Source organism: Aotus nancymaae, unplaced genomic scaffold (assembly GCF_030222135.1).
Source record: "Aotus nancymaae isolate 86718 unplaced genomic scaffold, 86718_ANA_hifiasm-v0.15.2.pri h1tg000017l, whole genome shotgun sequence".
NCBI lineage: Eukaryota > Metazoa > Chordata > Mammalia > Primates > Aotidae > Aotus > Aotus nancymaae.
The window spans coordinates 4197741-4222834 of NW_026988429.1; the positions used below are offsets into that span (position 1 = coordinate 4197741).

The window sequence follows — 25094 nt, forward strand, 5'->3', positions numbered from 1 at the left end:
TTTTGCCCAGGTAAAGGAGGGCTATTTAGTTAATTCCCCTTCTCATGGGACTTGACATTATAGCGAGTGCAGGACCTGGAAATGCAGGAATCACAAAAACCTCCTTGCCCTATAGTCAACTCTCAAAGAAACTAGCCAACAACATTGACACAATGGCTAAAAATTTAATGACCATGAATGAAAAAAGTAGCTATTAGCAACCATAGCCTTCCAAAATTGTTGAGAACTAGATATGTTAATTGCAGCACGTGAAAGAATTTATTTAGCCCTAGATGAAAAAGGTTGCTTTTAGGTAAATCCATCAGCAGATATACACACCAACATCAAACAATTTCAATGAAGCCTCTCATTTATGAGAAAAAGCCTCTTAGTGTTGGTAAATTTGGGAATGACCCTGGAAATGGTTCTCCTGGTTTCTTCCCTTTTTAGGCCTACTTGTTATTCTCCTATTTTTGCTCCTTTTTTTTTGTCCATGTTTTCTAAATCTAATAATGTGATTTGTTCTTCTCATTTTTAGGCCATCAAGCTCCAGATAATCCTCAGTGAGGGACACTGGCCCATCAATATTTAAGAGCCACCCTTCTACAGAGGACCCCTAGAATGTCCATTAGTGGGACACAATAGAGGCAAAATTCTGCCCGTCTCTCCCTTGAACTTGGCTGAATACTGCTTTCACCAACCCACAGAGCCACACTGCTCTGACAGCTAGCAAAAAGCTAAGACCCATGGAACAACCACCACTGCCCTACTGTCAGCAGGAAGCAGTTACAGAAGACTGACCTCTGTCTGTTTTCCCCAAGTATTGGGTTACAGACTCTTGAAGGGGGAAATGCTAGGTAGCTAGAGAGGCATGAATTGGTTAAGAGAGTTCCCCCCTCTCCAGGAATGTCAGGTAACCATCAGGTGATGGTCAGGTGGTTGTTAAAGTGTCTCTTTAAAATAATAATTGGTTGTAGCTAATAACAGGGAAAGGCAGTCTCCCAATAGATAGGAAACTTCTGGGCCAGGCACAGTTGGTCATACCTATAATCCCAGCACTTTGGGAGGCTGAGGCAGGTGGATCACCTGAGGTCAGGAGTTCAAGACCAGCCTGACCAACATGGAGAAACCCCAACTCTACTAAAAATACAAAAAGTTAGCCAAGCCTGGTGACGCATGCATGTATTCCCAGCTACTCGGGAGGCTGAGGCAAGAGAGTAACTTGAACCCAAAAGGTGGAGGTTGCGGTGAGCCAAGATTGTACCACTGCACTCCAGCCTGGGCAACAAGAGTGAAACTCCAAAAAAAAAAAAAAAAAAAAAAAAAAAAAGAAAAAGAGAAAGAAGAAACAAAGAAAGAAGGAAGGAAGGAAAGAGAATACATCTGAACCTGGTGATCAGCAGATTTCTAGTAAAATTTCAGGAGTTAAGTGAGCAGGCTCAATCATGCATACAAAGAGGAGAAAAAGTGACATTTAATTGATTTATGAATGACCTTCCTCTAAAAACACTCTACTGGTAAGGAAAAATGCCTCAAATCAATATGAACAAAACTTCGGTAAATACAGTACATATAACCCCTCCCATGTTCTGGCAGATTACTGTGCTTATGGACAGCCTACCTCAAGGAAACATCAAGGGAGGAGAAACGCAAACCTCTCAAGCATGCCAATGTATAAGTATCCCACGTCAAAGTGTGGATGAGGCACTTGGATCTCTCAAGTTGTCCGCTTGTCCCTCCTCCAGGTGTACTTTGCATTCTTTCATTCCTGCTCTAAGACTTGCTTTGGTCTCTTCCTCTGTCATATGCCCCCTCAGCCAAATTATTTCCTCCCAGGAGGCAAGTACCAAGTTTGCTGCAAAACTATTGGATTTGCTGCAGCTAACAGAATTTTTTTCTAGTTTAAAAAAAGAGATTAAAATATGTTTTTACTAGAGACAACATAAATTTATCTACTTTATAGGTTACTTAAAATATGTTTCAAAATGAAGAAAAAATTATACATGTATAACTAAATGAATCTAGGCTTAGCATGGTGATGCACACCAGTAATCCAAGCACTTTGGGAGGTGGAGGCAGGCATGTTGCTGGAGCCCAAGAGTTTGACACCAGCTCAGACAACACAGTGAGATGAAAGAGAAAGAAAGAAAAAAAGAAAGGAAAGAAAGGAAGAAAGGGAGAAAGAGAGAAAGAGAAAAAGAGAAGGGAGGTAGGAAGGGAGGGAGAGAGAGAGGGACGGCCTAAATTGATCCAATATGTTATAGAGAGAAAACAATACAAAAGTTTTGTAAGAGGTTATAAAAGATCTGGAAGTCTTATGTGGTCAAAGCCCATTGCGATTAGGTGTATTCATTTGTAAGGTTTTACTAAAATTAGCTTTAGTACTGATAACACACTAATATAAAATGAAATTCAGCTTTCTCCTTTGAACAAGAATTTCATGTACTATTAATAAGCAATAGTAAAAGATTTGGGGGTTTTTGTCAGTAAACTGACAAAAATAATGGAGGGAGAAATAGATTATGTTTGGCTCATACTATTTCATTGGATCTTTTGATGTTTGGGAAACAGTCTCCTCTCTAAAAGAGTACAAAAGTTTTCTTTTTAAAATCTTTGAAATATCAGTTTGGCTAAATGAACTGATCTGTGGTTCTATTTTAATATTAAACATTTTACACTTTTAATATTTTATATACTTCCCCAAATCAAATTTCAAAATCTAAAGTTAAATTTTTTCAATCCAAACTATCTGTGAAACGTAACAAATGGGAACCCCTGGAAGTCCAAGACAGACACATTAGGCTTATTTGTTATGTTGAAATCATACAGAAAGCATGATCAAATAAAAAATGATGTTAACTTTTTGAGTTAAATTTATGTAAATGTGATATTAATATGTGCTCCAAAATTATGTGATATTCCTAAATTATCATGTTTTGATACATATTATCAGTCATAATTATGATTATTATGTTAAATTGTTATATGCCACATAAATAACCAAATTTTTTTGTCAATTGCATCTTTAGCCATGGTTATTTTAAGTCTTTTGTCATCTCCAAACATTGATTTACTTTAATTTTTCTCAAAAAGTGGTTTGCAATTGGCCACAGTCAAAATTTCATCTTTTTGAGATAGCAATTTATTTAAAAAGACATTGACAAGTACTCTTAAATACAGGTTATTGATAACTTTGAAGATAATACCATCAGACTGTTTAAAAGGTTTTGTGATTTAATTAAATAGCTGATACATTCATAAGAATTCGTAACTCAACATCAAACAGAACAAGAATTAATTACATGGAATTGAACTAATAGAGGACTAAAATAATTTTTATGACTTTTAAAAAAAGAATGCTGATTCTTTTTACATTAGGTTTTCCAGAGTCAAGAAAACCTGTCTTCTTTTGATCTATAGGTCACAGAAATTGGGTAAAGCATATATTTGTGAGGAAAATTAAAACTTTTTTTTTCAACTGACATCTCCGTAATTTAGGGATGATTTGTGAGTATTCTTGATTTATGGAAACATAGTTACTTGTATAATTCAGTAAGAATATGTTTTTATTTGTAACAGGACAAAATTGAAGACTTTTTTTTTTGTTTTTGTTTTGTTTTTGTTGGGGTTTGTTTTACGAAAGCTTTGACTGGAATGATGTATTTTAAGATCTGACTACACCACTTAGAGGAACTACAGTTGACCTTATGGAGCTGATAAAAAGCCCTTTGGAAAGACTGGCCTGGTACCTTGTCTATACAGTTATCTCAAAAGTTCCTATCTTGTTGTGAGTAAAGAATGCCACTTTCTAACAGGCCCAGGAACCTCAAGTTATTTTGAGACAGCAAAATAAGAGCATTTCACCCAATTTGTATGGGCACACTCTCATTGTGAATCATTGTCTTTGCTTCCTGATCTAGAAAGGCTTTTAAAAGTCTAATAAGTGATGCCTTTTGAAAAACGTTCCAGCAAAGTCAATTTTAAAATGCCTATATGGCCACTACTTCTGTTGCACCTTATGCAAATACTCATGCCAAGTATAACACCAAAACTTGCTTTGCAAGTAAATTGGTCTTACTAAACTTTATATTTGGCATAAAATTTGAACAGGAAAATATTTTGTTTCAGAAGGACACTGTGAGATACATGTTTTAGATTCCAGCCCTATCCATTATTTTTGAGTTTCTATTAGTTTCCACAATTTAGACAAAATCTTGAATTATTTCCTGGCTATAACAGATCTCTAAAGAACGAGTAGGTTTTAATTTTCTTTATGATGGCATTAGTTACCTCTTCAATGGAATAGTTTTTTTCATTTTGGCACATAAATTCTCTTTATTATAATCCTTATATACATTGTTTTTCTACTACAACTCTTCTTAAAAATTATTTCTCTTGAGAAAAATAAACTGTTGGTATGTTTGAGGACTAGTGATAATTAAACAAGTAATAGAGGCTGTATGCATGAGTGACTTGACTGAGGTCTCATTTGTTCCACCCATTGATGCCATCACAATTTGGTTGTGCTGTTCTTAAAATTCATCACTGAGATGTGTCCACCCCTAAACCTTCATTGGGGCAGAACTTCCTAGGAATAAGCCTTCCCAGTGATGTAAGATTTTTCCCTAAATACATGATTCTTTTTCTATGAAAGATTTTAAGAAAAGGAGAATACGTAAAAGAAAAGAAAATCGTAGGACCCTTTACATTTATTATAACAAGGGAGAACTTAAGCCCTGGAGACTGAGTTACATAGCATGTTTGCAATTGTGCCTCTTAGTATAATCTTAGCTAACAAAGGTTAACCTATAATGGTTAACCTTTCCTTGATTCTTGTTCTGTAAAGGACTGGGACAGACCAGAGACCAGATCTCCCCTTCATTTTAATCATTGATCTTTGTTATAGATTAACTGCCTCCTTCATTATCCTCTACATAACTCAGATCAAATGGCACCGAAGACCCTGTGAAGGTCATATCTTCAGTGTGGAATGTTAAGAATACCATTCCAAAAGAAAAAGACCACCTTGTCTGGGTACAGGGCTTAAGCCTGTAATACCAGTATTTTGGGAGGCTAAGGTAGTTGATTGCTTGAGTATAGGAGTTTGCAACCAGCCTGGGTAGCATAGGGACATGCTGTCTCTACAATTTTTTTAAAAAGTTTGCCAGGCTTGGTAGCACACACCTGTAGTCCCAGCTACTCTGGAAGCTGAGGTGTGAGAATCACTTGAGCCTGGGAAGTTGAGGCTGCAGTGAGCCAGAATCACACCACTACACTCCAGCCTGAGTGAGAGAGCAAGATCCTGTCTGGGGGAAAAAAAATAAAATTAAAATTAAATTTAAAAAAGACCAATTCAATTAATCAAATTATTGTAACTAGGCATTAAGCATTAAATAGAAAGCTATTGAACATCTTTTAAACTTCCCTAAACTTTGTCTTTATAATTGAAGCCAAACTTCCAGAACACTGACTTCCATTCTTTGGAATCTTAGCTTCCCGAGCAGTCCATCCTTACATTTTGTGCTTGAATGAACTATCTTTAAACTAGATACTGACCTTTTAGATTATTTTAGGTTGACAAGCCAAAGAAATTAAAAGGAACTTTTCAATTGCACTTTAAAGTTTATCAAGATTCTAAGCCTATATATTCATTTAATCCTCACAAAAAGGCTGTAAGTAGAGTCACCAATCTTATTTCAGAGATGAGAAACCGAATCTTCAAGCATTTAATTAATTTTCCTAAGCTAATACAGTTAGCAAATAATGACAGCAGGATTGATTTGGGGTCTCTTAAGGCCTAAACCACCCCTCTTTTCATTACAACAGCATTTCCCCTTGTGTGTTCTTTGGAACTGTATTATGAGCAGAATAAAAAGGAGACCCTGTGCTAAATTAAGTTCTACAAATGTTGAAATAAATAAAATTTTCTATATTTTTTAACCAGAGGACTCCTCATAATTTGCAACATGCTATCAAATAATTCGAATCAATTTTATTTAAGTTTGGGTTTGTTTTATGGCAGGGTGAACTCTGAAATGAAATGCTGGACTTTGTGATTCTATATCTCAGAGTTCAGATTTTAACTATCAGTGAAAGAACACTATCACTGAGTCTGCATTGAAATGTTGACTAAGATTCCCTACTTAGGAGAATTATTGAGAGCCTATGGTGGATAAATAAAAATGAAACTTTTAATTAATATCAACTGTTAGAGAAAACTGGTAATAAACAAGTTAAAGATGTATCTGCCCCTTTGCCTTGTGTAGATGCAAATGAAATATCCAAAATATTTTCTGAAATAGTATGTGATACTAAAATAACCTAAACTTCAGATGCCATTTTGAGAGCCCAAAATGCTGGAGTGGTTTGGGGTAAGCATAGACAGATTTTAAACACTGAACATTTAGAGTAATTCCTTCTCCAAGTTAGTTTTATTATACCTGATATAAGATTTTTAAAAATGGAATTGGTCTCTTATTTCAGACTATAGTCATATTCTTGAGCTTCCAAAAGTTCTCTCTTTTATTTAAGATGAAAACAATTACTGCAGTGTATTGTATTACATCTAAAAATTCAAACCATTTCTGCAGCAAATTGTATTTAACTGTGGTAATATCCTCTTTTAATATGGGTATTACTAGAGAGATAAAAAATTAAATGTTTGCCAGAGTGATGCATTAATAACTCAAAACCCTTAATTATAACAGTGCCCAATTTAATTAAACCCTACATTACAAAGTGTCAGCCTTCATATCATGGACCCCAAGTTGAATGGTTTATAGCTGAGCTATTAAAAAAAGTTATTTCATGTTTCAGAATACGATACAAGTTCTCCACTTATGAGAGGACAATCTTTATTTTCAAATGCAAAAAAAAAAAAAAAATGCCCTATACATACCCAACATTGACAATGTAGGCATAGCTTTTATTTCATTAAAAATATTTCTGCATACTTCTTTGATAATTTCTGCTACCCTAAATTAGTAACTGTTTTAAAAATGAAACAAAAGAAAGCAGAAAGGAAGATGAATAAGGTGTTTCATGTAAATTTTTTGACATAAATATAAAGAACTTAATTTAAGTTTTAAGAAATAAATGAATAGCAATCTGTATATTCAAATATTACTTATTTTTAATGTGTTATTGCTTCTCTGGAAAAGCTCTTAAACTCCACTCTTTTTTTTCTTCCTTATCACATGATTATTATGGGTCTCAGTATTAGAATAATGGATTGCAAACTTGAGCATGAATTAGATTCACCCGGAGGGCTTGTTAAAAACAGATTTCTGGGCCCCTTTCACATAGTTTCTGATGCAGTAGACTGGGAAAGTTTCATGAATTTTATTTCCTGCAAGTTTCAAGGTAATACTGATTCTCCTGGTTTTTTTTTTATTTATGGTTTCTTTGACAACTGATAGTTTAGCTAATGAGAAGACTCAGAGTTTGCATAGCCACACATGATAGTCAGCGTGGGGGCTGATCATTTCAGAGAAACAACCATGTGATTTAGGGTGAGGATTTGAATCAGAAGGTTTTAGCTTTTACAGACACGGAGTTTAGCCATGTGGGCCATATATCAATTGTGCCTACATAATAAAGTCTCCATAAGACTGGACCATAAAACTCAAGTGAACTTCTGGGTTGGTAATACTCCAGGCATATGTTCACACATGAATATCAAGAGGTAATAAATTCTGAGGACAATGAAAATCTCAAATTTGGAACTCTCAAACAGTCTTCCCTATGAGTGCCTCTCTTTAGATGATAACAGTTTGTATCCTCTCCCCTTAATAAGTACATCCATCAGTATAAATATCCATGGGTATAGTAGCTCTCAATGCATTCCATGTGTCTTTTTAGTGAATTATTAAACATGGTGTGGTTTTGAAAGTTGTTTGGACTTTATAACTTTGGACTCTTCCCTGTAACCCTAATTCTTTGCAGTTGGGGTTATAAGTTTTGGAAGGACTTGACATTCTGGAGAATTGTGCTGTAAACCTCATAGTTCGGTTAACTCTAGGTTTGGGGGTAGGGAGATGAAAGAGGGGAAGTGAGAAAAAGAAAGAAAGAGGGAGAGGAGAGTGAGAAGGAGAGATGAAAAGTGGCTACAGGATGCCAGGTAACAACGTGAATGAGGGCGAAACCATTTTATTTGTGCCTTAGAGTATACTTTTGAGGGACTGTGTTAGAGGGACTTCCCAAGGTTGTCTGGGGGCATTGTTTTGAGTGCAGGAATTCTCCGGTTTTTGTGCCTCTGGCAGGCTAGGTAACAGCTCTGTGTCTCTGATTTTTCTGCCTCTAGCAAGCCAGGTAGAGGCCCTTTTTCCACTTTCCCACCACTGGCAGGCCAGGTAGGGCCTTTGTCTCTGATTTTCCACCTCTGGCTCTTGGAGGTGGGGGCTCTATGACTCATAGTTATAAAACAAGTAGCCAATCCGGTAATGGAGTCAAAGATCAATCAATCCAGAGGACGTTTGAAAGAACTCCCCTCATTGGATGAGAACACGAAAGGAGAGGGAATAACTCAAGGGTAAAAACTAACCACTCCAGCCTAGGCTGGAATCCTCTCCAGATCACCTCCCATGAAAGCGTGGGAGGTGTCCTTGCATTCCGCCTAATAAATTGTACTTTCCCACACTCTTTGGGTCCACGAATTATATTTCAGCTATAAAACTCATGGCGCCTCTGGGGCCCTATTCCCCATTCTTCAGCTTAGGAAGGCCAAGAGCCTAAGTTCTGACCACAGTTAACCTGCTTTCCTGGTGGCCTAGTGGGTAGGACTGCTGCTTCTCACAGCCATGGCTCAGGTTCAACTCCTGGTGTGAGAACCAGAGAGTCCGGCTGCAGTTTTACTTTGGACGCACTTTCACCTTCAGTACAGGTATCCCTCAATTTCTGTGGGGGATGGGCTCCAGGACCCCTGAGGACATCAAAATTTACTTACACTCAAGTCTCTTATATAAAATGATGTAGTATTTTCACATAACCTACGCATATCTTCCCATCTATTTTGTCATCTTTAAATTACCTATTATACCTAACAGCGTGTAAATACTATGTGAATAGTTGCTATACTATGTTGTTTAGAAAATAAGGACAAGAAGAAAAAGTCTATACAGGTTCAATAGAGGCATACCCATCTATTTTCTTTTTTAAAAATATTTTCAACCTGTGGTTAGTGGAATCTAGGGATGCAGAGCCCATGAGTATGTAGGAACCACTGTATTAGCTTTTCCTCATATACCACTAATCTCTGCATCATCGTAGCTAGTTACACCTCCTAAAGGACAAAAGAAAAATCTGAGTGAAGGCTTTCGGTGTTGCCATCTTCAGAAGTCTAATCTAATCTAGCTCCTAGATTTCTACGTACTTCAAAACCTACGATACCATGTCACATAAATTTCTATGCTTTAGTCATCCTATGATTTCTGGAATACTTAAAGTATTGAAGGATCCAGAAACATTATATCAAAAAACTTAGATAGCATCCATCTCATGTATTAAAAGGGAAAGAAAGTAATCAGTTTTTCTTTTATATGCTTGTCACAAGAGCATGCACCAGCTCCAAACAAGATATAAAAATTCCAACAGAATACTACTCCTTTGAGATTAGAGAGAGCTTTTACAAAAGGAGAAAAAGTCAGCTAGAGTACTCTTCAGTTCTTTATGGGTTGTGGCAGGGAGTGTCAGGGGTGGGAGAAGGTCCACTTGCCTGACGAATTGAGAGAGGAAAAAACCGTGTTAATTTAAATTTCTTCTTTCCCCTCTGTGAAGTTTACTCTAATACTGTTAAGTATTTCTAGAGCAATATTAATAATCTCTCAAATGAATTCACTGAGATGTGACAAATAATTGCCACTGATGGCAACTCTGTGGCACTTTAGAGTACAACTATGTGAGGTGTTATATTTTTCTAAATGTTTTGTATGTTCATTACTTACTTTAAATTGTGTCTTTTCTCTTCAACTACAGATTTTCAGTGGGGTTAGAAATTTCACGTACAAGTTCGAGAAAGTATTAGACACTTTCTATATGCAGAGCTCTCTGCCAGGCTCTGTGCTGGATAAAAAATGAAGAAAAAATGACAAAAACTGTCTACTCAGAAGACACTAGAAAAGAACAACTGTGGGTGCAATGGTTTCTATTTAGCATGGTTATAAAGTAATTACAATTCTTCAATTATATTTGCATGCTCTATGCTTTTTGCATATACTTGATTCTCAAAAATATGTATTGAATGCTTACATTTTTATAGCTTTAAAGTTTTTAAAAAATGCATTTATGAGCATCTCACTTAGGTGAACTAATTCTAAGGGGAACATAAAGGGAAGAACTCTGTGTTCCAAATATAACTAAAAAATTACTTCTACAATAATTTAATTCCATAAAATAAAAAATACAAAAAAATGCATGCATTTTCATCTCAAGGAAAAATGGATATCCATACAGATTTTTTACAGGTGAACACAATGAAAAATAAATATTATTTATTACCCACATTTTCTGAAACTGTGTTTCACAGAATTACTCTGCCTCTGCTTCCTCAAAATTTAGTCTTCTGCATTTGTATTTTATATGTATTTAATCATTTCAATTAAATTGGAGATCACTGAGGTTTTGAAATTAGATCTACTTTTATACATAGATCTTTCAAAGCTTTTACCAGAATTGAAATATGCAGTAGTGAGAAAATATGGTTTGAAGTGGGTATATTTTTCTGTTCCTTTATAATGATGCATTTTAATAACTTTTTAATGTCAAAAATATGTCTGCACCATCTTCTAATAGAATCATCTATATATCTAGTAAAATGAGCACACGCTCTACATGAGGAGAACTACAAAACTTTGAAGAAAAATATCAGAAAAACTAAGTGGAGATACTCTATATTCACATGGAGGAAGATGCAATATTGTTATGAAATTAGTTCTTTTCAATTTGATCTGTAGAATCAATACAATCCCAGGAAAAATACCAGTGAATTACTTCATGGATATTAATAAACTGATTCTAAAGTTTGTATGGAGAGGCAGAAGATCAGAATAGCCAACACAATACTTGAGGAGAAAAACAAAGTTGGAAGACTGATACTACCCAACTTTAAAACTTACTATACAGCTACAGTAATCAACACAATGTTATTGATAAAAGAATGATCACATAGATTAATGTAATAGAATAAAAGTCTTCAAAATAGACCAGCATATAGTCAACTAATCTTTGACAGAGGAGCAAATGCAATACAATAAAGAAAAGATGATCTTTTTCAACAAACGATGTTGGAACAACTGTCATCTACATGTAACAAAAATGAATCTAGATACAGATCTTACACTCTTCACAAAATTAACAACAACAAAATGAATCACAGACCTAAACATAAAACACGAACCTATAAAACTCCTGGACCATAATGAAGGAGAAAATCTTGGGTTCGGTGATGACTTTTTAGATATAACACTAAAGACTCAATATTTGAAAAAAATAAAGTGGACATAATTAAAATATAAAATTTCTGCTTCATGAAAGACACTGTCAAGAGGACAGGAAGACAAGCCACAGGCTGAAAAAAAATATTTGCAAAAGACACATCTGATAAAGTCTGTTATTTAAAATACACAAAGAACACCAAAAACTCAACAATAAAAAAAAAGAACAATTACAAAATGAAGAAAGGACCTTTTTGAACAACATCTCATCAAAGAAGATATTTCAATGGCAAATAAGCATATGAAAAGATGTTCCACATCATATGACATTAGAGACATGAAAATTAAAATAACAATAATGTATTACTATACATCTGTTAGAATGGCCAAAATCCAGAACACTGAGAACACCAAATGCTGGTAAGGATGTGCAGCAATAGGAACTCTCATTCAGTGCTGGTGGAAGGGCAACATGGTCCAACCACTTTGGGAGAAATTTGGTTGTTTCTTACAAACTAAATATACTGGTACCTTACAATCCAATAATTGTGTCCTTTGATATTTACCAAAAGGAGATAACAACTTATGTCCATGTAAATATCTGCACTCTGATGATTAGAGCACCTTAATTTATAATTGTCACAACTAAGAGACAATCAGGATTTCCTTTATTGGGTAAATGGATAAACTGTGGTACATCCAGACAATAGTATATTAATTAGTGTAAAAAAGAAATGACCTATTAAGCCATGAAAGTGTTCTTAAATGCATATTACTAAGTGAAAGAAACCAGCCTGAACCAGCTGCATATCATTTAATTTCCAGTAGAAGAAAGATATTCTAGAAAAGCAAAACTATGGAGACAGTAAAAAGATCAATGATTGACAAGAATTGGAAAGGAGGAAAGGATGAATATGTATACCATACAAGATTTCTGGGGTAATGACAATACTCTGTATGATACTATTATGATGGATTCATGCCATTGGAATGTATAACATGAAAAGTGAACTGAAACAATGTGCCCATTTCTGTGCATTGTATTAGAATCGCTAATGAGTAAACATCCAACAGACTTAAACAGAGACATTCAATAAAATAACTGTCCACTGATATAAGGTAAAAAAACAAATGTAAAGAGTTAGAATTTTCTCTGAATTAAAGTTGACTAAAAACACATGATAAGTAAATGCAATGTGAATCCTGGATGGGAAAAAAATCATCAGTTATTAAAGGCATTATTCAGCAGTTTAAATAATTTGAATATGAATATAAGGCAATAGTGTTATATTTATATTTCTTCATTTTGACAAGGAAACTAAAATTATATAAGATAATTTTCTTCTTTTTGAGATATAAGAATTAAATTATTTAGAGGCAAGAGGAGAGAATTTCTATTTTCTTGTTTTCAAAAGAAGATAAAAATACGTATCATACATACACACAAAAATATACGTGTATATGCAAACATATTTTAGATACTGAGAAAGTATCTAAAAGAAGATAAATAAGAAAGAGAATGAGAAGGAGAGGGAGAAGAAGAAGAAAAGAAAAAATGGGAGTAAAATGTGAACAAATCAAATAAGGGCATGAATACTTGGAGAATCCTGGTGAAAGTTTTATGTGATTTCCTTATATTAATCCTTGTAAATGTTATAAATTTGAAATTATCTAAATTTACACACACAAAAGAAAACACATGCACAGTTATGACAGACATAAAACAATTTTCTTATTTCATTCACAGGAAACATTCCTGTAAAAATCTTGTTTTATTTATTAAATCATATACATACAACTTATAAATACAGAATTTTATTATACTTGTTTAAAATTATAAACTAATTGTGAAAATATTTCAGTACTTGCCTTCCAGAATTATGGTCTTTTTTTCAATTTGTACCTACATTTCTCTTTTATTTCACAATAATACTTGGTAGTGTTTATGTGTGTTTATGTTTCGGGGGGTGGGTGGGTAGTTTATTGAGAGACCTGGTCATTTCTTATTGATAAATAGGCATGCAGATAGAAATATAGATAGCTTTATCTGTCTCTGTCTTCTCTGCCTCTTTCTCTCTCAATCTTAAATACACAAATAGATATTACTGATGCAATATTAAATAAAATAAACTTTTGTTTATATATCATTTCTAGTTTCTGCAAGTGTACAGATATACAGAGATTTTCGAAGTTCTAAACTAAAACTCTCTATTCTAGTAAGGAATAATGAATGACTCCTGAATTAGAGGTGATTCCCTTTTTTAAAAAAATTTAATTTTTGACTTCAATCTTTTGTATAGACACGGTCTTACTTTGTTGTCCAGGCTGGTCTCAAATTCTTGGCTTCAAGCAATCCTCCTGCCTCAGTCACCCAAAATGCTGGGATTATAGGCATAAGCCACCATGCCCAGCCTACTGAGGATTTTCTACAATAATTTTCCTAGCATTTAAAAAGACAGGAATCCTCAAAAATCTAAGTAATTTTATTGAACTATGTCACGACTTCATAGCTGGATTTGATGCACCATGAATTGCTCAGGAGTAGTAATTTGCAGCATAATATAAATGCTCTAACGTTAATGCAGTATATCTTTACCCTTCACCCTGAGTATGTGTGTGTTGGCTCCCTTTGTGCTCTTTCAACAACTATTGAAGAGATTATTCACCCTCCACACTGTGTCATTCTCTAGTTTCTTCTTCACTCTATCAAATGGTCTTTTGCATTCATGAATTCACTCATTAGAGGAGCTGCAAATGTGGCAAATTCCATAGAAGAGGACATCATTGTCTAGAACCTGATTAACATTGCTTTTGTTTAAAAATCAGTTTGGATAAAATAAGGCTTTTAACACTAAGGTCTTCTAATTTCCTCAAAAATTTTATCTTACTTAGTAAAATTTAATAATTTTTCTATACTTTTATTCATATTTATGATATTTTTCTAAATATTTAACATTTTGCAATTTTAAATATTCACCAATATTCAATTATATTTTCTACCCAATAATTACTGATGTAAGAAAAAAACTATTGTTTGCCAGCCATGGTGGCTGACGCCTGTAATCCTAGGATTTTGGGAGCCCGAGGCAGGTGGATTGCCTGAGCACAGGAGTTCAAGACCAGCCTGGGCAACATGGTGAAACCCCATCTCTTCTAAAATACAAAAAAAACTAGCTGGGCTTGGTGGCATGTGCCTGTAATCCCAATTATTTGGGATGCTGAAGTAGGAGAACTGCTTGAATCCAGGAGGCAGAGGTTGCAGTGAGCAGAGATCATGCCATTGCATTACAGCCTGGGTGACAGAGAAAGATTCCATCTCAAAGAAAAAAGAAAAAGAAAAAAAGCTGTTGTTTTAGAATTGCCCATCACATGAAAATTTCTCTTGATTGTCTTACATCATTTTCATTGTTGACTTAAATAGTTTGGGTCTTTGTTTAAAACAGTCATTCTTTAGTAGATAAAGAAAGTAGGTTTGTATTCTTAATTGGGTTTAAGTTTATACACAAAATGAATGTTGCATTTTTTCAGAAGTCTTTTTTGACTATCCAGGTAATGGTAATTTCTTATTTTCTTATTGATGTCATCGATTATATAAATTTATTCACTAGTATTAGATATATTTTACGTTTTTATTGTAGCTCATTTGTAATAATGCTCTGCTATTTTTCAAGTACTCTATAGAAACAGTTTTTTAAATGATGAGAAAACTTTGATATGTGCCAGATATATTCAAAACTTTGAGGTACCCACGTAAGTCAGACAACACTGCTATGTCCAATTAAAGACACAACCTGCTGATTCAAAAGATTCACTTGGCTAACATATTAAACTCTGGCATTTCTGGCTTTAAAGCCTGAAGTATTATTTTTCTTTTTTTTCTCATCACACTTAACTGCCTTTTTCAATATTGTGATGTCATTTAGGTATCCTCTAGTGAAGCCAAAGGCCTCCAAAATTTACTAGATAAGGTTCAGAGATAATTCCTATAATTCCTATGTTATTTTAAATATTACTGAGCTAAGAAAAAAATAATACAATTTTTTACATGTATTCAGTATTTATAACAAACCATAATGTACAGATATAAATGTTGAATGATTATAACATAATTATAGATTTTATACTTCAAAATATTGTATTGTACACCTTAAATACTGTTAATATTCTGTCAGTTAAAAAATATAAACATATTGACAGATATTACTTATGAATATGGGTGTAGAAATACTAAGCAATTGATATCAAATGACTCCTATGTGTTTCCAATTAATATGTAGTTGTTTCCAAATCGCTACTCCAATATGTATTTTTAAACTTGATTAAATTAGTATAGCACCTATAAATAGAAATAATTTGAAAAATGTTGAAAACAAATTAAGAAAGGCTTTCCAATTATTAATATTATTAAGATTAATAAGACAAAAATACATGCACTGTAGTAAGGTTTTAAATGTTAAATCTAGAGTGGTTTTTGTATGAGTTAGACAGCTGCCTCATATTTTACACAAAAATAATTATAGGCAAATTAAATATTTAAATGTGAGACATAACAAAAATCACAGCACATTAAAAAAAGACTGATACTAAAAAATTAATCACTACATCAAAACAAAAATATTTCCACAGATTATGGGAAAATGTTGATTTGAGGTAAAAAGTTTTATCATGTATGCTAATAGATGTACTTTCATTAGTTTCAAAGTAAAGTTTTTTAAAAAAATTGTTTTTAGAGACATAATCTTGCTTTGTTGCCCAGACATGGTCTCTCAATGAATTACAGAGGCATGCTCACAGCTCACTGCAGCCTTGAATTCCTGGGCTCAAGAGAGCCTCCCATCTCAGCCTCTCAAAGTGCTGAGATTACAGGTATAAGCCACTGAACCTTAATTTTAAATGAATCTTTAAAATTAAGTTTAATAAAATCATGCAAATCTCAGTTTTTATGTGTACAAATGTCTTTAGAAATTCATTGTTAAAGAAAAAAATCTATAAACATATGCAATGTTTAATTTCATTATTAATAAAAAATAACAGAAAATTTTTATTATAAATTGGTAAAAGTAGAAATGATGGCAATGCCTGGTATTATTAAGACCTTTGGAAAACTGTTAAACTCAAGAACTCTTGAAGGAAGGGAAAATGTGAAGAGAAAGATCTCAAGAGAGATAGACCAAAATGCAGACAACATCATAAAATTCTTCGAAAAAGTACATATATTTGTTACAGCTCACCTTTTGAAAGAGTACATCCTATGAAAGCAAACAACATATTTTCAGAGATCTATATACATGATATATTCATTATGATTTTATATAAAAATCAATAAATTGCAAAAAAGTTTAAATATCCAATAAAATGTAATTGGATAAACAAAACATGATACATTAATAGAAGGAAAAACTCTAGTATCTCCTAAAAGAGATAAATAATGAAATTAAAATGGTTAATGAAAAATATATACTTAGTATTGTGTTAGTCTTGAATGTGATTGCAGTCCTTTTTTTTTTTTTAACAACTTTTAGATTTGAGACTTTTTAATCAAAACGTAATGCGGGTTAATAGTAGATATTTTACAGATCACAGGTGATATGGTTTGGATCTATGTCACCACTCAAATCTCATGTTGAAATGTAATGCCCAGCAGTGGAGGTGGGGCCTGAGAGGTGGGAGATGATTGGATCATAAGCATAGTTTCTCATGGTTTAACACCACCACCCCTCACTTCCCTGTACTGTCCTCAGGATAGTGAGTTCTCAAGATAGCTAGATGTTTAAAAGTGTGTGCACTTCCCCTCTCTCTCTTTCTTCCGCTCTGACTATATCAGACCTCCTTGCTTCCCCTCTACCTTCTGCCATAATTGTGAGTTTTCTGAGGCCTCTCCAGAACCAGATGCTGTCATGTTTTCTGTAGAACCTTCAGAACCATGAGCCAATTAAATCTCTTTTCTTTATATATATATTTGTTTTTTTCTTTTTAAACTTCTTTGAAAACACGCATTGTGCCTGAGGTGGGCATGCTCCTCCTTTTGTTTTCAGGAATGCCCTGCTCTATGGAGTATCCATTGTTTTTGTTTCTTTACTTCTCTAATAACCCTGCTTTTACTTAACCTGCCAGACTAGCCCCAAATTCTTTCTTGTGTAAGATCCAAGAATCTTCTTTTGGGGTCTGAATAGGGATTCCTTTCCAGTAGCAGTTGTGCTAAATACTTAGCATGACACTTGTACTAGGGGACCAAAAAATTTTTACTATGGCAGTTGTTGGAAAATTTTGAAAACACAAATTCCAACTATTTGGAAAAAGAAACCATCTAATCCTAAAATATTATGTGGTAACCTAATTGCTACAGTTGCTTTTCAAAGAATAAAATGTTATTTTGTGTGTGTGTGTAGAATTATTGAAGAGTAGTGAGGTAATGGGTGTTTTAATTTAAGAAAGTTTGTAGAATTTTGCTTTCTTAGAGGAATGAAAATTTGTCAAGGATAAAATGGCCTGGTGCAGGACAATTGAGTAATAAATGATGCCTGGAACTGACTTAGAGGCTCTAATAATAAGCTTGCATGCCATCTACACAACTCCTAGCAATCACATAATTTATTCTTATTTCTTTATTGTCTTAGAGTCAGTTACTTGTTTTAAATTTTTAAAAAATAATCCTTTTTTATACTTCTATAATTTAATTATATCTTCTAGTTCCTTGAAATGAACAGTTTACTCAGTTTATTTTTTTCATATATATGTGTTAATTAAACTTACTGGAAATTTAAAAAAAATGTGCTGCATGAATGATCTAAATTTTTGAATGGTAAATTTTACATATATGTATATATATACACACACATATGCATAAAACTATTAGCGATGACTTTCTGATGGTATAATTATAAATACTTTTTTCTTCATTAATTTTTTTGTAAGAATTTAAAATTATTTTGTACTTTCTTGATAATAAAATACATATTTACATGGTAAACCTACATATGGAAAACATAAATAAAATGTTAAATAGATAGTGTCAGTTGACAATAAAATGTTAATAAAATTTGAAAAGGAACTGTATTAGGCTGTTTTTATACTGCTATGAAGAGCTACCTGAGACTGGGTACTTTATAAAGAGACATTTAATTGACTCACAGTTCACATGGCTGAGGAGGCCTCAGGAAACTTACAATTATGGCAGAAGGCAAAGGAGAAACAATGTATGTCTTAGATGACAGCAGAAGAAAGCAAGCAAAGGGGGAAGTGCCACTTTAATACCATCACATCTAATGAGAATGCACTCTCTTCCATAAGAACAGCATGAGTAAGATTACCTCCATTTATCCAATCACCTCCCACCAGGTCCTTACCTCAACACACATGGGGATTTCAATTCATGATGAGATTTGGGTGGAGACACAGAGCCAAATCTTATCAGCAACACATTAAATTCACACTACATGCTGCATTCACTCAGCATGTTAAAAAATACAAGTTAGTATCTTTCACATTTAACTCTTTTGCATTAAAAAGATTATCTATGTATGTTTATCTGCAATTAAAGGATATAGGTTAGATGCTTTTACTCTTTTGTAACTGTTTTGGATCTAAGGAAGTTTTATTTTTTTTTAGTAAGAAAGGTCATCATTGCCAATAGAGAAATAATTAGATTGCAATGCATTACCTGGAATGCTTTTTGCTTTATAAAACATTTTCCAGTAAAGTTCTATAAAAAATGGAATTTCTCCCCCTTAGGTTATATTTCACAAGGATTATGAGTATTAGTTGTCTTTCTTTTGATACCTGCCATGAAAGCTCTGCCTGGATAAAACCAGCCAAACTGTCTAATCTCCTACAGCTATTTGTGATAGTCACTATGCATGAGATTGATAAGTGAGAGATGCAACTCAAGTGTTCCCACTGGGAAGAAAGTCTATCATCATCTGTCTAACATTCCTGTGGCTCCTTAAATGAAGGTTTCAATACCTGGGATCATTTTGAAAATATGCCAAAGCCAACTTTGCTCACTAATCCCTCTGACAGTTAAAATGCTATAATGAAAATATTACAAAAGTGGCTCTTATAAGAGACATTCATATGTTTTCCCTGAAGTTTAGGGCACGTTGTTTTTAGCAACTTTCTCTAAATTAGCATTGCTTCTTAAAAGACTAATGCCTGATTTGCATGTGCATATTTTTAAAAATTCTATTTATTAAATAATTAGTGACCAACTATTAGTTATCTTTTATTAGGTTATGAACTGATATTCAAAATAAGGCATTGAATAAAAATCAGATGTAGCAATATAGCACATCAAAATCTGAATGTGATAAACAATCTTTCAGGTAATTACTCCCTAAATCCAAGTAAAAGTATAATTAATGGGGAGTAAATATATAAAAATCTAAATTAATGTAAACTTCACTGAGAGCTATTTGACAACATGTATTGAGGGCTGAAATCAATGTGATTCCCTGTCTCTATATTGAACAATATTGGACAGTTTCTGTTTCCTTATTGTAAAATGCTAGGGACAATCAAATATTTGCTTCTGGAAGATATGACAGTGAGCCAATTAAGATAGCTTTCTTATCAAGACTAATGGATTGCTCAGGACTTACTTCAATACCCTTAATTCATTTTGCCAGTCAATTCAAAGCCACTTTATCATAAATTGTTCCTAATCTTAGGCATTTACACAGATTACAAGTCCTACCTTAATATTACACAAATTAGGTCATCAAATTCTATAACTATCCTCTCCTAATTTTTCCATACTGAGACACCACTAATACTATTTCTAGTTGATATTCCTTCCTTATTGCAGTTAGTCTAATCAACTTAAATTTGCTTAACCAACAGCTTTTTCTGGTGGTTTTTGTGGAAGGCAACAGGCAATAGTTTCAAAGCAAGTGAAACATCACATAGGACTAAATATTCCATTTCCATAAATGTATTCTTAGAAAATAACTCAAGTTTACACATGTACATGCAGATTCTCCAAAAGGTGGAAAGGTAGAAAGGAACTGTGAGATAAAATATTACCTACTGGGTACAAAGCGCACTGTTTGAGTGATGGGTATACTAAAAGCCCAGACTTCACTACTACACAATATATCCATGTAACACAACTATACTTGTACCAACTAAATCTATGAAAATAAAAAAAGAATCCACATTCAGTTAATATATACATGTAATTATGTGAGTGTTAATTGAAATGCCATTTACAATAAAGAAACAAATATTCAATAATAGATGTTTATTTGAATTAGCATATATTCATAAGGTAGAATGCCATAACATAATGAAAAATCAAGGATTTAAAAAATAGAGGGACATATTGAATTATATTCAAAAGGAGTGAAAACAAATGATAAAATGATTTGTGTCTTCTATTTCAACCAAATCTGTTACTTTTCAATTGTATTCATTTCAGTAAAGAATATTAACACCTATCTTGTTGCTCCAGCCAAAAATCATAAGGATTATTTTGGTTACACTTTTTCTCCTTATCTACATATATTGTATTGATCTTTACACTTCATTTAATTACAAAGTATATATGTCCCCTTTTATTATTTGCATTGCCTAATATTGAAGCTGTGGGGGCTCAGGACACACCACCCCAAAATGGGACTATGGGAGACTAAATATGCTATCACAAAATATACTTCTTGGCATATTTTGAGATGACTATTCAGAGAAGCTGCAGACATAGGAATAGCTCTGAAAAGCTGTCCTTTTGTAAAATAAATTTACATCTATCTATATTAGTAAACAGCAAATTCAAGAACAGGCTTTCTCTGAGCCTCCTTATCTGCCCAAAACAGATCTAAAAAAGATCATATCAATGTTTAGCCCAGAAGGAATATGGCATAGCCCATCACCTATTCTTCTGAAGGCTGTCTGGGTAACTTTATCTGTATAGTAAAACGACCTTTGTTCATCATGCATATCCTCCCCTCACCCTCCTATGGCTTGTGTTGCCACCTCTCCACAACAAGCCCCTATTTCTTTCTCTAGCTCAAAATGCTATTTAAGCTTTAACCATCTGGCCCTACTTTGAGTTTTATATTTTGTGGGACTCCTGTGCATATGCACATAATAAATTTGTATGCCTTTTCTCTCTCTCTCTCCCCGCTCCGCTTTTTTTTTAAGAGATAGAGTCTTGCTCTTTTTTTATTTTTTTAAGAGAGAGAGTTTTCCCAGGCTTAGCCACAAACTCCTGGGCTCAAGGGATCTTCCTGCCTCAGCCTCCTGAATAGCTGGACTACAGGCATGAGCCACAGCATCCAGATTTGTCTTAGTAATCAGTCTACTGTCAAGATCATTACAGAGCTGAAACCTTCAGAGGGTGGAAGGAAAGTTTTCTTCACTGCTACAAAGTCATTATTATACCTTTCCAAGGATACCACAATACCAGCCACCCTTCTTCCATTCTTAACCTTTAAACAAATTCTCAACATAGTAGTAAATTGGATTATTTACAAATGCAAATGATACAATGCAAATCACCATAACATCTATTCACTGCAATTAGAATAAAATATAAACTCTTATTATAGCATATCCTATATAATACAGGTAAATATATATTCTTAACTCTCCAACTTCATCTTTTATCATTCTGTTTCTAGTTCACAAAAGTCAGCTTCACTGACTTCCTGTATTTTTTTCAACTAAGTGAAACTCTCATCATTTTGGGTCTTTACTGCCGTTATTTCATTGGAATGGGCTTCTCTAGCATTTCCTTATTTTCTGAATATTATTGGGAAATATGATTTTAAGATAATCTTCCCCAACCCAAAATGTTTTTCAAAAAGATGCAGAGAAAGAAAACACATATGTTGGTTTGTGTATTTTGGCAACATTATCATTTTACAACTTTATATTAGAAAAATGGTCTCACATATACAGGCACACACTCACACACACACACAATTTCTACAAAATTTCACAGAGGAACCCTCCACAAATTGTTCAGGTCAAAATAGAGGAGACTATGTTACTTCCCCTCTCTGAACATTACTGATGTTGGGCAGCTATTTAGAAATGGTTTCTTTAGATAAAGACTCATGAATTTGATATTTTTCTTTTCAAGTTCTTGACAGTATTAGTGTTCTTTCTCAAAAAGACAGGCAAAGCATTTGTGAGGAATTTAAAAGGAAAAGAGTTATTTAAAATAAAAACCATACAATACCCCAAAACAAACAAAAATCTCTATTCACATCACTATTAGGTTTTGGGCCATATCTTCTAACACTGTGAAGCCAAAGTAATCACAAATCTGGTTAGATCACGGTTCAAGGTGGGGCATCATTTGAAAGCTGACACATTTTGTACATGATCTTGAGGGACTGTGTTAGAGGAACTTCCCTGGTAGTCTAGGGGCTTTGTTTCCAGTTTCCCTGTCTCTGGCTCCCAGGGGATTTGTTCAAGGGAAATGACTTTTCCCACCTCTGGCCAGAGAAAGTTTGAAAAAACCCCTCATTGGATTAGAACAAGAAGGGGAAGGAATTAACTCCTGGGTATAAACTCCAGCCATCCAAGCCTGCAGCAGCACCCCCTCCAGGTCCCCTTCCATGGCGTGGAAGCTGTCCTTTCACTCTGCCTAATACACTACACTACCACACACTCTTTGGGTCCATGAGTTCTATTTGAGCTGTAACACTGACTGCGACACCAAATCCCTCTTTCCCATTCATCAGGGTTGGAGAGGCCAAGAATCTGAGTTCCAGAAAATCTGGTGGCATCTAATCCGATTACAATCTCTTAAATGGTACTCCTTTAGGAAAACTTCCCTCCTGCCTTCTCTACTGCATCTTTCCTAAGTTCTGATCTCTTTTCTGAACAATATAACATTTATTTTTATTTATAATTTTAAATGTATCTAAATTAATTTTTCATAGAGATAGGGTCTCCCTATGTTGGCCAGGTTGGTCTTGAACTCCTGGACTCAAGTGATTCTCCTACGTCGGCCTCCCAGAGTGCTGAGTATTAGCTACCATATCCAGACAACATAATATAACATTTATTATGCAGCCACTTTTTAAAATTGTTTTCATAGATGATTAACATATGTGTGTGTTTGGAAGGTTTAAAATGGAAAGCTTCTTTTCTATTAAAAAATGATCTGTAGATTGGGAAGGCATAATCTTCAATACAAGTAAAGGGGTGGTCTCGACAGAACAAAGGGAGGGACTGGCTTAAATAGGGAAAGTTCTCACCTAGGTTCTCAACCAGGTCCACTTATGCCAATGAAAGTTTTACACCTGTTCAATTTTGGTTGGTCAAAATAGTTGTGCCCTGATTAGGTGGTTTTTAGACCCAAAACCAGATGTCTCTATCAGATGTTTCTTTCAAACAGCCAGTGAGTGGCAGGGGAGTTTCCCGTCACAGTTTATCTTGACACTGACAAGGGGAACCTTTGGCTTAGTTGTAAAAGGGAGGTCCTGTGACACTGAGTTCTTTCTAAGAATGCAAAGCATGTGATTGTTCCCTCTCTTAACTATGTAGGCCTGTTTCTGTTTTAACTTTGAGAAGCTCAGTTAGCCAAGGAGAGTCCATTTTGTCTGTTAGTGAGGGCAAAATTTAACAACACATAGAAAATAATGTCTTACATTCTTAAAGAGCTAATTTCTAATTATTCTATATATCTGTCCACGTATATCTACAAGTTGAGAACATCTGAAATATTTACTAAATTGATGCTTTTTACATGGAAACTCTACAAACATGTTTGACATGACATTATTTTTCCTGTGTTCCAGATATTCAATGCTATGAAGTTTTATTGAACATTTAACAGCCATGTTTTGTATAAAATGTTAGCATTTAGAAGAATCTCAAGAAGTTACATACCTTTGTGTATCTAAGGACATTTCATTAAGCAAAAAGCCCAAAGATGTTTCTCTAAAAGTTTGGCAGTGTGGAACTTCATGGGGATTTCCTTGGATTGTCTTTACTCACATATCATTTAGCAGTTAGCAATTCACTTATTCATTTTGAACTTCTCCTTGGCCATCCTTTGCCAGAACAATTAGATTCCACAATAGGAAATACATTTGGTCCTAAAAAAATTTTTATTACTTATTTTATTCTTGGATATGTGTTTAAAATTTATTCTAAATATGTCAAATATAAAGTAAGATTATCTCTTACTGTTGGAAAACAACAGTTTTATATTGAAATTACTTTTTACTCACTTTATATTTCAAGGGAAAACATATTTCTCCTTGCAGTACTTAGATGAGTGATTTGGAATGAGCCACTGAGGATCAGAGAACTTGCCTTCAAGTTTTCATGACACCACTTGCGAACAGAGTTCTGGGCAATCTATTTTTTTTTCTTTTTTTCCACATTGGAATTTTGTATAGCAGGTAGGCTGGAGCACTGGTCTCCCATCAATCAGGCATTTATAAAATAATTTTACATATGTGTTTCTTGAAACTGAGAAGATAGATTTTTGGTTAATAAGGAAAAATATGCTATTTTTTTTAAAAAAAGCTTTTTATATATGTTAAAGATGTCTTTATCTTTGTGAAAAAATATTTTTAATACTGTTCTACTGATCAGACTTAAATACCACTGATCTTTCACATTCTTTAATTAGTTAATTTAAACAAACAAAATAAATTCAGGGGCATGATAAAACAGATTTGATAAATGCTGTATTTTTAAAATTTCTATTAAAGCATGCTATAGTTT

General features: G+C 33.8%; 1 long non-coding RNA gene across 1 annotated transcript in view; it reads right to left on the bottom strand.

The window, feature by feature from the left end:
* Positions 1-25094, bottom strand: part of LOC105717197 (uncharacterized) — a 519990-nt gene that overhangs the window by 65177 nt on the left and 429719 nt on the right. The window contains exon 3 of the long non-coding RNA XR_001107469.1: positions 5164-5285. This is a non-coding gene — a long non-coding RNA (uncharacterized LOC105717197). The remainder of the gene's footprint in view (positions 1-5163; positions 5286-25094) is intronic.